At 42.6% G+C, this 17,175-nt stretch overlaps 1 pseudogene; it reads right to left on the bottom strand.

Moving 5' to 3' along the window:
* The window catches only part of LOC103534791, a 35,552-nt pseudogene extending 22,739 nt beyond the window's left edge, over nucleotides 1–12,813 (bottom strand).
* Between the last annotated feature and the right edge of the window lie 4,362 nt (nucleotides 12,814–17,175).

The following is a 17,175-nucleotide window of genomic DNA, read 5'->3' as shown; positions in this document are numbered from 1 at the left end:
TGGGAATCAGACTTTTTCCTTTGGAAATCTCACAGGGTTGGAAATTAAACCAATCATGCCGTACCTTTGGAATTTAGGGAATGTGATGTGTATTTTTGCAGCTGGAATGAGTGCTAATATGTGGCTTTCCTATCGTAAGAGACGCTTAAGGACCATCGTTGCAATATGGTCCTCAATATTGATGTATATCATGGTGTATGGTGCAGTGATGTTTCATAGAAGGATTAAGAACTTTGTTCGTAATTATGTTTTCAGAGTTCTTTTGAGGAAACATACCACCCTTGGGCTGAGTTCAGTGGATTCTTGTCCAAATGGCATTTTGATTGTTATAGTTTTGTGCCTCCTGATTTTTGGTGTTCAGGTGTTCATGTGCTACCATATGTTGGTGAGGAATAAGACAATTACAACTAGGGGAACGAGCACACCTCGTAAAGAGAGCACCCCCACTCCTGCCTCTGCAGCCGCTTCTCGCCCCCCCTCACGCAAGGGCACAACTCAGATAAGGCCGGCGAGCATTGCCAGCTTATCGGCTACAGCTCCAGTTGCTGTCTCTACTCCCACAGACAGTGCTGCTGCTCAGAAAGCAAGCCCTGCTGCTGCTACTGCTGCAGATACTACAGCCTCTCCCCCTCAGCCCACACAGTTACTTGTTGACCCTGTAACTAGGAGAAAAGGAAAACAATGGAAATCAGAAGTGAGCCTTAACCCTTCCAAGTCTGAACAAGATGACCAGGTGATAGAGGAAATAGAGGATAATGGCTCTCCTCCTAGACCAGCTAGAGCAGAGTCAGATGAGGACTCAGACTCAGAATCTGCTCAGCCCTATTCCATGAGAGACTTGCGTACTCTGAGAAAAGACTACAGCCGTTTTACAGGTGAACCACTCCTCTCTTGGTTATTCCGATGCTGGAATGATGGGGCTGCTACCATAACATTAACTCAGAAGGAAGCTAGGCAGTTGGGCCCTGTAGCCAAAGATGCAGCTATTGATCGGGCATTTGGGGAAAAGGCTGGAACTACTAGCCTGTGGAAACAACTCTTGTCAGCTGTCAGGGAGAGATATCCCTATAAAGAGGCAATAGATTGCCCACAGGTCAAAGCAGCCACACTTGGAAAAGCTATCAGGTATCTGGAAGAATTGGCTGTACGAGAAGTGATCTATAATGATGATGGCATTGAAGACCCTTATCACGTACCATGTCCTAAACCTATGTTGCAAAGGTTTGTGCATGCTGCACCATCACCTTTTAACCATACTCTATCAGTACTGCTATGGGTTCCTGTAGAAGTGGATACAGCTGTGGGTGATGTGATTAAAACTGCACGAGAGTGTGAAGAGGCTGTCACAGCCCCTCATCGGGCCTGGGTCTCAGCTATCAAGAGAGCATCTGAGAAACTGCATTCAGCCCTTTTTCCTCAGACAGACGGAGGATGCCCCATTGCCACCATTAAGAGGAGATGCCCTCCTATGAGACAGAATCGAGGGAAACAGAATTTCGCAAGAGGAATTCTATGGGCACTCCTGTGTGAGTGTGGAGAGGACATGACAAAGTGGGACAAGAAACCTACTGCTGACCTACAGGACCGAGTGATTAAGTTGATGAGTAAGCCGAAGGCAAAAGGAGGTCCTTCTAAAAAGATGGCTGCTCAAATCTCCAGTGTGGAGCTACCCAATCCAAATATGCTGGTGACTCAAGATCCCTGCACATCAGGTGTGAGTACTGGGGATGCAAGCTCCAGTAATGCACATACTGACAATGCTGTATGTGCTCAAGCTTAGAGGTGCCCTGCCTCCAGCCAGGTGGAGGAGAGGGACAACCGAATCTATTGGATTGTGTGGATTCGATGGCCTGGCACATTAGAGCCACAAAAGTATAAAGCCTTGGTGGACACTGGTGCGCAGTGCACCCTAATGCCATTGAATCAGTGACGGAGTCTGTGCCTTTCTATTTCTGGAGTGACGGGGGGATCTAAAGAACTGACTATTGTGAAGGCTGATGTGAGCCTCACTGGAATAAAGTGGCATAAACACCCAATAGTGACTAGTCCAGATGCTCCGTGCATCCTTGGCATAGACTACCTCAAGGGAGGTGACTTCGAGGACCCGAAAGGGTACCGCTGGTCCTTTGGTACTGCAGCTATTAAGACTGAGTATGGAGAATGGCTGCATGCTTTGTTTGGCCTTTCAGATAAGTCCTTTGTAGTGGGATTGCTAAGAACTATAAACCAGCGGTTGCCAAATGCTACTTCAGTAGTGCATCGTAGACAGTATTGTGTCAACAGAGATGCTGTGATCCCCATTCACAAGCTGATCCGGCAACTAGAGAGCCAAGGAGTGATCAGCAAGACTCACTCACCCTTCAACAGTCCTATATGGCCAGTGAAAAAGCCTAATGGAGAGTGGAGGCTGACAGTGGACTATCGTGCCCTGAATGAGGTTACACCACCACTAAGTGCTGCTGTGCCGGACATACTAGAACTTCAGTATGAGCTGGAGTCAAAGGCAGCCAAGTGGTATGCTACCATTGACATTGCTAATGCATTTTTTTCTATCCCTATAGCACCAGAATGCAGAGCACAATTTGCCTTCACCTGGAGAGGTGTCCAGTACACTTGGAATCGACTGCCCCAGGGGTGGAAACACAGTCCTACCATCTGCCATGGACTGATCCATGACACCTTGGAAAAGGGGGGAGCTCCAGAACATTTACAGTACATCGATGACGTTATTGTGTGGGGTGACACAGCAAAGGAAGTCTATGAGAAAGGCAAGAAGATAATTGAAATCCTTCTAGAGGCTGGTTTTGCTATTAAAAGAAGCAAGGTCAAGGGACCTGCACAAGAGATACAGTTTCTGGGAGTTAAGTGGCAAGATGGACGTCGCCACATCCCAATGGACGTGATTAACAAAATAACAGCTATGGCCCCACCAACTACCAAAAAGGAAACACAGTCCTTTTTAGGAACTGTTGGTTTCTGGAGAATGCATATTCCTCTTTATAATCAGATTGTGAAACCTCTCTATGAGGTTACCCGGAAGAAGAAAGACTTTAAATGGGGCTCAGAACAACAAGCTGCTTTTGAGAATATTAAACAGGAGATTGTACAGGCAATGGCCCTTGGACCAATTCGAACAGGGCCAGACATCAAAAATATTCTTTACACCGGAGATGGAGGTGATGGTCCTACATGGAGCCTCTGGCAGAAAGCTCCAGGAGAGACTCGAGGCCGACCTCTAGGATTTTGGGGTCGAAACTACACAGGCTCCGAAGCCAACTACACAGCCACTGAGAAAGAGATACTGGCCGCATACGAAGGAGTCAGAGCTGCTTCAGAAGTGATTGGTACTGAAGCACAGCTCCTCCTAGTACCACGATTACCTGTACTGGGTTTTATGTACACAGGTAGAGAATCTTCCCATCATGCTACCGATGCTACCTGGAGTAAATGGATTGCTTTACTCTCACAGAGAGCTAGGATAGGAAGACTTAATCGTCCAGGAATTGTAGAAGCAATAACACATTGGCCAGAGGGCAAGCACTTTGGAATGCCACCAGGAAAAGTGGTAAAACGGGCTGAAGAAGCCCCACCATACGACCAACTACCAGAGAGTGAGAAACAATATGCTCTTTTCACTGATGGATCCTATCGTCTGGTAGGAGGCCATCGAAGGTGGAAAGCCGCCGTATGGAATCCTACACGACTAGTTGCAAAAACAGATGAAGGAGATGGTGAATCAAGTCAATTTGCAGAGGTAAAAGCTATCCAATTGGCTTTGGACATTGCTGAACAAGAAAAGTGGCCGAGACTTTATCTCTATACTGACTCATGGATGGTAGCAAATGCCTTATGGGGTTGGTTAAAGCAGTGGAAGCAAAACAACTGGCAACGTAGAGATAAACCTATCTGGGCTGCTGAACTCTGGAAAGACATTGCTACTAGGTTAGAGAAACTTGATGTAAAAGTGCGTCACGTAGATGCCCACGTACCTTCATATCGAGCTACTGAGGAACATCGAAACAACCAACGAGCAGATGAGGCTGCTCAAGTGTTCCAAATAGATCTGGACTGGGACCATAAAGGTGAACTATTTTTGGCCAAATGGGCCCACAATGCTTCAGGTCATCAAGGCAGGGATGGAACATATCGATGGGCTCGTGACCGAGGGGTGGATTTATCTTTGGACTCTATTGCGCAGGTTATCCACGACTGTGACATATGTGCTGCAATTAAGCAAGCTAAAAGGTTGAAACCTCTGTGGTATGAAGGGAGATGGTCAAAATATAGGTATGGGGAGGCCTGGCAAGTCGACTACATCACACTGCCTCAAACCCGCCAGGGTAAGCGCTATGTGCTTACAATGGTGGAGGCAAGTACAGGATGGCTGGAAACATATCCTGTGCCTCTTGCCACAGCCCGGAACACTATTCTGGGCTTAGAGAAACAAGTCTTGTGGAGACATGGTACACCAGAAAGAATTGAGTCAGATAATGGAACTCATTTCAAAAATAGTCTCATAAATAACTGGGCCAAAGAACATGGTATTGAGTGGATATACCATATCCCCTATCATGCACCAGCCTCAGGTAAAATTGAAAGGTACAATGGACTGTTAAAAACTACCTTAAAAGCAATGGGTGGTGGAACTTTCAAAAACTGGGACAAGCACTTGGCAAAAGCTACCTGGTTAGTTAATACCAGGGGTTCCATCAATCGAGCTGGTCCTGCTCAGTCAGATCTTCTACACACAGTAGATGGGGACAAAGTGCCTGTGGTGCATGAGAAGAATCTGCTAGGGAAAACAGTTTGGGTTTATCCTGCCTCGGGCAAAGGCAAACCCATTCGTGGGGTTGCTTTCGCTCAAGGGCCTGGACACACTTGGTGGGTGATGATGAAAGATGGAGAAGTACAATGTGTACCACAAGGGAATCTAACACTAGGTGAGAATTCCTAATTTCTTCTTGTCTAGCTTAATCAGTAATGCATGGACTCTTTGGGAGTCATGAACTTGTATCCCACCATAACTACTGTTATGTGAACTGTTGCATAAACTAACAGTGTTCTATGAGTGTTTTTCAGGATGATTTTGTGGTGATGAAGCCGAACTAGGTTCATCGGCTGGCATCCAGTAACTTCCTTGGAGTTACCATCTGCAACCTGCAACTTGTGGACCATGGACATGAACTATGAAGACTGGTCCTTCTTTTGAGAATCTGCTACAATAGATGAACATCTGCAATTATAGACTGAATTACTTAGTGAATTTTAGCACAGAGAGATAGTAGTAATTTGTGTATAATATGTTTAAGAATAAGAGATAGTAATGATTGGAGTATGACGCAAATGGTATGGAATAAGGGGTGGAATGTCCTGGTTTGGACCAGGATAAAGGTGGTTTTCTGTTTCTGTACTTTTGCTTTTAGCTAAGTCCCTTGTAAGTAGCTGCACTTGCTGAAACTAACAGCAAGTTTCTCAGTGTCTGTGTCTAGGATTGATAACACTTGATGTTTATAGTTACTGCTAGAGACTGGTATGCAGAGCCAAGGACACTCAGCTCTGAGGAAAACATTTTACCATCCAGGAGGACACAGAGGCCCCACCTGAGCCCTCCTTTAGGGAGGAACGGACAAGATAGGTGCCAGAATTGACCAAACAGAGTATTCCATCCCATATACGTCACACTCATTATAAATTTGAGGCATCACGTGGGCCGAGCCAGATCTTTTCCTGATTTCCTGCTTCCCTTCCTTCACCCGGCATCCTGGAAGGATCCTGTCTGTTCATCTGCCTGTGGTCCTGATCCGTGCCAGCCCATATCTGTGTGTTCCTGCCTCCAGTTCCCGATTGCTGCCGACTCCAGGAGTCCAGCCTGGACTTTTCCAGGGCTGCCCTACAGCCTCGGTGGTGACGTGAGAATTATTGGGGGAGAGGGGGGAGGAATGTGGTTTCCATTTTCCTGTATATTTGTATATATTTAGTAATTTTACCTATTTATCATTACTGTTTCATTAAAGTTGTGTAGTTTAGTTTCCAACCCATAAGTCTCTCTCCCTTATTCTCTCTCCTTTCTCTATCAAGGATAGAGAGACATTAATAGAGAGCGTCTGTTATTCGGTTTAATCGCCGGGCCAGTGTTAAACCGTGACAATACCCCAGTGAAGAAATGCATAACCTACAAGAAGCACAGGGTCTGAATACTAAGCTTAATGTTGTCTTGAAGTTGTTCATACCTCTAATACCAAGGACACATAAGCTGGAAAGAACGTCATAAAGACAAAGTAGTTGGCAAGAACAGACATACAGCCAAAGCAGCACACAATTTCAAGTTTTCGTACACCTACATAAAACAAAAAGTTTTTAACATTGGAATATGCATCAGGTGCTGTGGAAGTAAGAAAGAAACCATTTAACTGACACTAAAGACTACAGAGAGAACTTTTTAGAGAAAAAAACAAAACAAAAAAACCCAGGCATGTTATGCACTAGTAATTTTGTATTAACTTGTTCCAAGCACAAAATGTATTTATGGTATGGTATTTACAGAAAAATTTTCAAGTGTAAATACAAAAATATAATTTAAAAATATAACATATATAAAAATAAGTACTCCTTTTCTCTTTCTGGAGCCTTATAAAGCAGACATTAAAAATTAACTATAAGATTACATTATTTAATTGCTTCATTTCCCATAAGCTATTACACTTGGGCAATCTTTATTTATACAGCAAGATTATACAAGATTATATATTATAGTCCTACAACACTGATGGGCACAGACTTTAATTAAAGTACATTCAAAAAATAGAACTTCTACACTTTAAGACATAAAATAGAGGACACTTTTTTCATGGAATCTCAAAAGCTCTTTCAACCTCTTATCTGTACCCTAACTTTTTTTGCTTATTTTAATTTTTTATTGCTTTTCTTAATAATTTAACTCTCTAGACTCAGCTGTCAAAAAAGAAGACATAAAGGACACTAAAACCTTCCCCTGAGGAGAGGGTGATCTCCTCCAGAAGTCAGACATGGAAAACTATAGAGGTCTGATGCTGCTGTTTTGGTGGTGGTGGTTTGGGGAAGAGAAGTTGAGGTGAAAACCTGTTTGTGAGAGAATTTCTTGAAAATGAATAAAAATTTCTGTACTTTTAATTACTGCATAATAATATACAACACACTAGAATATCACATATGGAGAATGTACAATATACTCATATATATAATATATTACTGTATGTTACATTGTATGTTTGTCACAATTATTATGCTCAATTACCATACAGTATTTTGTAGGTATAAATGAATTTCCCTAAAAATACTCCTATTTCAGAACTTAGAATATTAGGAAATGACCATTCCAATATACGATGGGCAACATATAATGTTGATACTTCATGTTGTGCTGTGTTCATTGCATGAGAGCATGAATATGTATCTATTACACATATGCCATGTTTGTTCTACCAAGACTTTTTTCTTAAAAATGTTTTTTTCTGTATTGGCATTGTAACTTTAAATGTCTATTTATATACTGCTTCTGATCCCTACAAATTAACTTTTTTCTAACAATAAATGGAAGACAGGTCTAGGAATTCTAGCCTCCTTAATAGAGCTATAAGCATTGCTGTTTAAAGTTCTGAACCTATAAAGTACCCATACATACAATTACCTTGGCTCACATGATTATATGCACAGTAATTTTACAGTGTTGTTAGTCACTTGAACAATGATCTGAATAAAAACCAATACAGAATATGGATTAAATCTGATCCTTTTTATATATCACAAATACAGTATTCACCTGTATGTCTCTCCATCTTGATTATTCATCTTTGACTAAATTCAAAAGCTCCATTGCAAAAAACAACCCCATAAAACAACCAAACAACCCCTCCCCCAAAAAAGCCAAAATAAAACAAACCACACACACACACACATAAAAAAACAACCAGTAAATAAATAAATACGTAAACCACACAAAAACCACTCACTCCCTGACCTGTGAGTTGGAACTGAGTGCAAATTTGGCTAATGCACTTGCTCTTGAAAGATCAGTGAGAAGCAGGAAGAAAAGTAAAGCTTCACTGTAAAAGAAAGGCATATGTTAAGAGTAAAATTCAAGGTTTGTGGTACAGGAAAAAAAAATCAACAAAAAATCCAGAATAACTATTCATTACTTACTTTAAACCTGTCAGTTCTTTATCCAAGAAGTGAATTACCACTGTACTAAAAACAAAACTTGAGAAGATTGTGAAGAGGCCAGCAATACCTTAAAAAAAAAAAAAAAAAAAAAACCCAAAAAACAAAAAACCCCCAAAACAACAACAAAAATACTGGGAAATTCTTTTTTATCTATATTGGGAGAGAAAGGGGAGAAAAAAAAAAAAAAAGAAAACACTATGCCTTTAGATCAGTTCTGAAGCAAACAAATGACAGTTCTCACAGTGAATAGCTGCTAAAAGCTTCCTTAGCTTTATTTTTTTTTGGTGTGCCAGAGCAGAGATTGCCCTGCAGCCTTCTGTGAGACAGCAGACTGTCCCTCTGCAGACCATGGAGGACCACGGTGGAACAGATGTGGACTTGCAGCCCATGGAGAATTCCACGCCAGAGTAGGTGGCTGCACCCAAATAATGCTGAGACTCTGTGGGAAGCCTCTGTTATAGCAGTCTGTTCCTGAAGGACTGCACCCTATGGAAGGGACCCATGCTGGAGTAGTTGGTGAACTGCAGCCCATAGGAAGGATTTATGTCAAAGAAGGTTGTGGAGGGCTGTCTCTTGTGGGAAGGACTCCATCCACACTGGAGTGAGGGAAGAGAATGCGGAGGAAAAAGCAGTATAAACTATGTGTGACAAACTGACTGCAAGCTCTATTCCCAATTGCCCTGTGCCACTGGAGAGGAAGAGTTAGAGAATTCGGTAGCAAAGTAATTTGAGCCCAGGGAAGAAGGGAGGGGGAAGGTGTTTTTAAGATTTGGTTTTACATCTCATTGTCCTACTCTGTTATGATTGGTAACAAATTTAACTGGGTTTTTCCCCCAAGTCAAAGTCTGTTTTGCCTATGACCATAACTGGCAAGTGAACCTTCACTATCCTTGTCTCAGCCCAGGAGCTTTTTGTGGTGCTTAGTTGCCAGTTGGGCTTAAACCACAACACACATCAGCAAAAATTAATACTGGCTTAAACAGCTCTATTTTTACAGTTTCACACAATAAACAATTATTTCAATAATTACCTTTCAATGTTTAGATAATCCTACACAGTATCTCTTAAAAAAAAACTGCACGCGATCTAAGCAGAACATATATTCTACTATCTAGCAAAGAATTAAAATAACCATGCTCTGTACATAACTATTAAAACTTGTTTTTACTACCAATTTATATTTAAAAACAAATAAAAAGCATACAGAAAATAAAGAAAACCAAACAGATACAGTACCTAAAATGTATTTTGATCCAAGATACCTTAGGTTCAGAAATTGGATATATATATAAAGGATTGCTATACAGCGTGTGGTTGCCAGGATGATGATGTCACTGCTCAGAACATCCTATTTGAAATACAAAGTAATTTAGTTAGCTTTTCAGAGAATTTCAGAATTACCTTGGTTGGAAAGGACCTTCAAGGTCATTAAGTCCAACCATTAGCCTAACACTGCCAAGACCTTAACTAAGCCATATCCTTAGGTACTATGTCTATGTGACTCTTAAATCCTTCCAGGGATGGTGACTCTGCCACTGCCCTGGGCAGCCTGTTCCAACGTCTGACAACCCTTTCAGTGAAGAAATTCTTCCCAACATCCAGTCTAAACCTCCCCTGGTGCAACTTGATGCCATTACCTCTTTTCTAACACTTTAACTTCATTAAACAGACCAATCCCCACCTCTTTACAATCTCCTTTGAGGTAGTTGCAGAGAGCAATAAGGTTTCCCCTCAGCCTCCTCTTCTCCAGGCTAAATAACCCCAGTTCCCTCAGCCGCTCCTCACAAGACTTGTGTTCCAAGCCCTTCATCAGCTTTTTTGCCCTTCTTTGGGCATGCTCTAGTAGCTCAATGTCCTTCCTGTAGTAAAGGGCCCAAAACTGAACACAGTACTTGAGGTGCAGCCTCACCAGTGCCAAGTACAGGGGTAAGATAATCTCCCTGGTCCTACTGGCCACACTATTCCTTATACAGGCCAGGATGCCATTGACTGTCTTGGCCACCTGGGCACACTGCTGGCTCATGTTCAGCCAGCTGTCAATCAACACCCCCAGGTCCCTCTCTGCTGGGCAGCTCTCCAGACACTCCTCCCCAAGCCTGTAGTGCTGCTGGGAGTTGTGGCTGAAGTTCAGTACCTGATATTTGGCCTTATTGAAACTCATGCAGTTGGACTTTGCCCATCGATCAAGCCTGTCCAGGTCCCTTTATAGAGTTCCCCTACCCTCAGGCAGATTGACACTTCCACCCAGCTTAGTGTTGTTAAAAATGACGGAGACTCATTAATGGTTTAATTTAATTAATAAATTGAAATTGCAGTAAGCAAAGCAGCGCTCGGTGCATGGGGAGTCTCCGCTCCACTCACACGCACACTTCTAAAACTCTAGAATTACCTTATATTGATTACAATTCTATGAATATTAAAAAGGGGTGGGTTTACATATATATTCATAGGGATTACATCATGTTATTACAATATTCATGATAGACGGGGTCTGGGTGGAGTCTAGGTGGAGTCTGGGTGGAGTCCTCTCTTGAGGAGATATCGGGGGGTCGTTAGGGGGTCTTTGGATGAAGTAAGTCTTCCTCAAACTTGAACCCTTTACCTTTCTTGTTTTCGCCAACTTCATTATCTTGTTACAGAGCAAAATTAGACCCTAGCCATAATTTTTCCCTTATCTGTTGGTTGTGGCATTTTTATGTTGTCTCTGTGCAGATGTTTGCATTCTTTTGGTGCCTAGTTAGTCTTGGCAGTGCCTTGTTTTAAGAACAAGGCCCACGCTTCAATTATTGCTGAGACAGAAGTTAGTCTTGTCAAGGCCTTGTGTTGCTTACACTGTTTTTGTGGAAAATTATAGGTCTCAATTGCTTTGTCTAGCCCCATATTCACTTTCTTCTTAGTTTAATTCACAATTTACTGGTTAGGAATACAAATTCATTAACATCATATATCACAGTGTCATCTGCAAATTTACTAAGGGTGCACTCTATCCCCTCGTCCATATCATTGATACAGATGTTAAACAACAGTTGTCCCAGTACTGAGCCCTGGGGGATGCCACTAACTAGATTTAACTCCGCTGACCATAACTCTCTGGGCCCAGACATCCAACCAATTTTTAACCCAGCAAAGCATATGCCCATCCAAGCCATGAGTAGCCAATTTCTCTTGGAGAATGCTGTGGGAAATGGTGTCAAATGCCTTACAGAAGTTAAGATAGAAAACATCCAAAGCCTTTCCTTCATCCAATAAGTGTGTCATCTTGTCATAAAAGTAGTTCAGGTTTGTCAAAAAGGATCTGCCCTTTGTAAAAACATGCTGACTGGGCCTGATGACCTGGTTGTCCTGCATGTGCTGCATAATAGTACTCAGGATGATCTGCTCCATCAGCTTTCCCAGGACTGTAGTCAAACTGACAGGCCTGTAATTTCCTGGATCATCTTTCCAACCCTTCTTGTATATGGGTGTCACATTGGTTGACTCCCAATCTGTTGGCACCTCCCTGGTCAGCCAAGACTGCTGATCAAATATGCAAAGTGTCTTGGTGAGCACCCCTCAAGAGCTCTCTCAGCACTCTTGGGTGTATCCCATCTGGCCCCGTAGACTTGTGAATGTCCAGGTGGCGTAGCACAATAACTACCATCTCCTCCTGGATTTGAGGGGTGGTGGTGTGTTGGGAAGAGCGCAGTGGACAACACACAGATTAATATAGTCAAAGTATTGCAGTTTATTGAGAGTAGCGGTAGTCCTTTTATACACAGTCAAGCTGATAACATAATTTAAGCATATTGCTGCTTGGTACAACACATTCTTCATATGCCACAGAGTACTATCTAACTGGTTAAATACAATTGTTTATGTGCTGTCTATGTGATGCTTTCCCATCGTGTTATTCTTCTTTTCTGCTGCCAACTCCCTTATCTTTTGCCCATAGCTGATCTTTTAATAACCTTGCAGCTGTGCCTCAAGGCCCTTAGCTCACTCTGGCTAAAGCTAAATAGTCAGGATTGCTCACATGTCCCTTTTCTTCCAAAACCTCTCCCAACAGTGGTGGTGATTTAGCTCCCTTTTACATTAACTAGTAACTCGTTATGTTTCATTTAAAAAAAAAATCATTGTGAAGCTGCACTAAAAATTAAGCTTTAGAATCAAGTTAGTATCACTGCTAGTCTGTCTTAAAAAGATTCAAATATTGCAAACAATATGAATATCAATAGCTTGTTCTCTAGATACCATGCCACTGAAAGTTACGCTTAATGAAAACCTTCTGTAGCTGCATCATTACTTGCATCTAGCTTTAACATCCAGAATGGGGAAAGACAGCAATACAGAAGTTTCTGTATAGCTACTTTACTCCTAATATATCACAACCTGATCTTATTCTAAAGAAAGATGCATCTGCAAATTAACAGTAAGAACTATAATATTAATTTAAATCCTTACAACTTCAAGTTTGGGGAATTTGTAATTCCAGCCACATGCCTTATCATTCCCAGTGAACATAATAATGGACATCATACAGATGGTTAGAGTCACTGTTCCCACAATGACTTCCTATGGATGAGAGGCTACAAAAAGGCCATGCATTTGAAAGAGTCTGGACAACATTTTCAAGACTGTTTTTCTATCTTTGATTCACCATCTCCTTCATCTGTTTTTGCAATTAGTTGTGCAGGATTCCATACAGCAGCTTTCCACCTCTGATGGCTTCCTACCAGACAACAGGATCCATCAGTGAAAAGACCATATTTTTTCTCATTCTCTGTTTGATGGTCATCTGGTGGGGCTTCTTCAGCCCATTTTATACCTTTTTCTGGCGGCATTCCAAAGTTTGTGCCTTCTGGCCAGTCTGTGATCACTTCTACAATTCTTTGATGATTGAAGTTTCCTGTTCAAGCCCTCTGTGTGAGTAATGCAATCCATTTATTCCATGTAGCATTGGTGACATGATGAAGAGAAGCAGCTCTATTTGTGAACATCCAACACAGTACTGGTAATTGGGGTGCCAGGAAGAGCTGCGCTTCAGTACCAATCACTTCCGAAGCACCTCTAACTCCTTCATATGCAGACAATGTCTCTTTTTCAGTGGCAGTGTAGTTGGCCTTGGAGCCTTTGTAGTTTCAACCCCAGAATCCTAGAGGTCGACCTTGAGTCTCTCCTGGAGCTTTCTGCCAGAGGCTCCAGGTAGAACCATCATTCCTGCCTGCAGTATAGAGTACATTTTTTATGTCTAGCCTTTTTCAGACGTACCTGAGGGCTACTGCCTGCATTTTCATTTCCTTTTTCATTTCTTCAAAAACTGTTCTTTGTTTGGAGCCCCATTAAAATTATTCTTCTTTCTGTTCACCTCATAGAGAGGTTTCACAATCTGGTTGTAACCAGGAATATGTATTCTTCAGAGATTTACATTTCCTGAGAAGGATTGTGTTTCCTTTTTGTTAGTTAATGGTGTCCTGGTTTGGGCCAGGATAAAGGTGATTTTCTGTCTTGTACTTTTGCTTTTAGCTAAGTCTCTTGTAAGTAGTTGCACTTGCTGAAATTAACAGCAAGTTTCTCAGGCAGTGTGTGCTTCTAGGATTGATAACACTTGATGTTTATAGTTACTGCTAGAGACTGGTATGCAGAGGCAAGGACACTGCTCAGCTCTGATGAGAACATTTTACCGTCCAGGAGGATAAAGAGGTCCCACCTGAGCCCTCCTTTGGGGAGGAACAGACAAGATAGATGCCAGAATTGACCAAACAGAGTATTCCATCCCATACACGTCATACTCAGTATAAATTTGAGGCATCATGAGGGCCGAGCCAGACTTCTGGATTTCCGGATTTCCTGATTTCCTGCTTCCCTTCACCCGGCATCCTGGAAGGATTCCATCCGTTCGTCTGCCTGTGGTCCTGATCCGTGCCAGCCCATATCTGTGTGTTCCTGCCTCCAGTTCCCGACTGCTGCTGACTCCAGGAGTCCAGCCTGGACTTTCCCAGGGCTGCCCTGCAGCCTCGGTGGTGACGTGAGAGTTATTGGGGGAAAAGGGGGGGAGGAATGTGGTTTCCATTTTCCTGTAAATTGGTATATATTTAGTAATTTTTCCTATTTATCATTACTGTTTCATTAAAGTTGTGTAGTTTAGTTTCCAGCCCATAAATCTCTCTCCCTTATTCTCTCTCCTTTCTTTATCAAGGAGGAGAGAGAGACTAATAGAGAGCGTCTGTTATTCGGTTTAATCGCCGGGCCAGTGTTAAACCGTGACAAATGGGGACATAGTTATTTTTTTAATCATGTCCATTGATATGTGGCAACGTCCATCTTGCCACTTAATTCCCAGGAACTGTATCTCTTGTACTGGTCTCTTGACCTTGCTCCTTTTTACTGGGCTTCCAAAAAAATTGGATTATCTTCTTATCTTTCTCAAGGACTTCTTTCGCTGTTTTACCCCACTATGGTGATGTCATCAATGTACTGCAGATGTTCCAGAGTTCCACTCTTCTCCAGTTCATTGTGGAACAGTCCATGACAGATGGTAGGGCTGTGCTTCCACCCCTGGGGCAATTGATTCCAGGTGTACTGGACACCCGTCCTTGTAAAAGCAAACTTTGGCCTGCACGCTGGTGATACAGGAATATAGAAAAATGCATTAGCAATGTGAATAGTGGCATACCTCTTGGCTGCCTTTGATTCCAGTTCATACTGAAGCTCTAGCATGTCCAGCACAGCAGCACTTAGTGGTGGCATAAGCTCATTCAGGCCTTGGTAGGCCACTGTTAGCCTTCATTCTCCATCAGGCTTTCACACTGTCCATATGAGACTGTTGAAGGGTGAGTCCTGCTGATTACTCCTCAGTTGTCTAGTTGATGGATCAGCTAATAGATGGGAATCTCAGCATTTTGGTTAGTGTGATAATACCCTTTCAAGGACCTTTTGGGTCCTTGAAATCTCCTCCCTTGAGGTACTATATGCCAGGGATGCACAGAGCATCTGGACCAGTCTCTATTAGGAGAGTTTGCCACCTTATCCCAGTGAAGCTCAATTTGGCCTTCAAAACACTCAGTTGGATCTTGAGATCCACCTGTCACTCCAGAAATCCACATAGTGCAATAAATTTAGTTGTCTCTCTCCTCCTCCTTGCTGTAAGTGGGGCACCTGCAGTGGCAGAGGGGAGCTGCAGAAACACACAGATCAGGATCAAAGGCAGAAAAATGTGTGGAGTTGTTTCAGGAAGAGAGCTTAACCCTCGTGATCCCTCAGATTTATACCAAGTATGACATGTATGGATGTAATACTTCATTTGGTCAACTTTGAGTCACCTGTCTAGTCTGCTCCTCCCTAAAGGAGGGATGCAGGTGTCATCCCTTTCTTCCCTTTTCTTTCTGGAGTATAAGATGTTGAGCAGAACCAAGCATTGGCCTCGGTTCTGTATACCATTCTCCATCACTAACTAGAAACATTGAATATTATCAGTCCGAGAAGCAGACACTGACTGAAAAACATGCCATTAATTTCAGCAAGTGCAACTACTTATAAGAGATTTAGCTGAAAGTAAAGTTGCTTGAAATAAGGATTGGTTCTTTCATGGTTTGAGCCAGGACACAAATGATGTACTTAGAAACATAGAATCATAGAAAGGTTTGGGTTGGAAGGGACCTTAAAGATAGTCTAGTTCAAAGCCCCTCTGCATGGGCATGGACATCTTCCACTAAACCAGGTTGCTTCAAGCAAAAGCTAATTTGACCTTCAACCATTCCAGAGAGAGGGCATCCACAACTTCCCTGGACAACCTGTTCCAGTGTCTCAACACTCACAGGAAAGAATTTCTTCCTAATGTACAATGTAGAACTACCCTTTTCCAGATTGAAACCATTACCCCTCATATTATCAGTCTACAGCTTTCTTGTAGGCCCCTTTAATGTACTGGAAGGCTGCTATAAGGTTTCCTCAGAGCCTTCTCTTCTGCACTCTGAACAACACCAACTCTCTCAGTCTGTCATCACAGGAGAGGTGATCCAGCCCTCTGATCATATTTTTGGTCCTTTTCTGGACTCACTCCAAGAGCTCCGTGTCCGTACTGTGTTGGGGGCTCCAGAACAGGACACAGTACTCCAGGTGGGGTCTCACAAGAGCAGAGTAGAGTGGGAGAATCACCTCCCTTGACCTGATGGCCATACTTCTTTTGATGCAGCCCAGGATATAGATGACTTTCTGGGCTGCAAGTGCACATTTCCAGCTCATGTTGAGCTTCTCATGAACCAACACCCCCAAGTCCTTCTCCTTAGGGCTATTCTCAATCCATTCTCTGCCCAGCCTGTATTTGTGCTTGGGATTGTCCCAACCCAGGTGCAGGACCTTGTACTTGGCCTTGTTGAACTTCATGAGTATGGCATATGGCATGGGCCCACTTCTCAAGCCTGTCAAGGTCACTCTGAATGGCCTCTCTTAACTCCAGTGTCAACCACACCACACAGCCTGATGTCATCAGCAAACTTGATGAGAGTGTACTCGATCATACCATCCATGTCACCAATGAAGATGTTAAACAGCACTAGTCCCAACACTGACCCCTGAGGAATGTCATTCATCACTGGTGTCCACTTGGACATTGATCCGTTGACCACTACTCTGAGTGAGACCATCCAGCCAATTCCTTACCCAGCAAGTGGTCCATCCATCTAGTCTGTGGCTCTCCAATTTAGAGAACAGATTATCCTGTGGGACTTTCCCCTGCGGGATAAGATAGCAGATGAGAGATACCCACGAAACCAAGATTTATTGTAAATAGCAAAGGATCTTAAAATGTACACATAAAGGCATAAATCAGATCATCTCTGTGTTAGGATATTAGGGTAACAAAGCAGTAAGGCACCTTAACACAATACACACATAACCAAATAACCATAACTTACACAAAGACTAATTTTTTGAGTGCCCACAAATTACTTTTAATAAGTCTTATGCTAGATATAGAACAATGATTTACCTTAAGGCGAT

This window comes from Calypte anna, chromosome W, assembly GCF_003957555.1.
Source record: "Calypte anna isolate BGI_N300 chromosome W, bCalAnn1_v1.p, whole genome shotgun sequence".
Classification (NCBI taxonomy): domain Eukaryota; kingdom Metazoa; phylum Chordata; class Aves; order Apodiformes; family Trochilidae; genus Calypte; species Calypte anna.
Note: the sequence above shows the minus strand (reverse complement) of the source record. Positions and strands in the feature narration are given on the sequence as shown.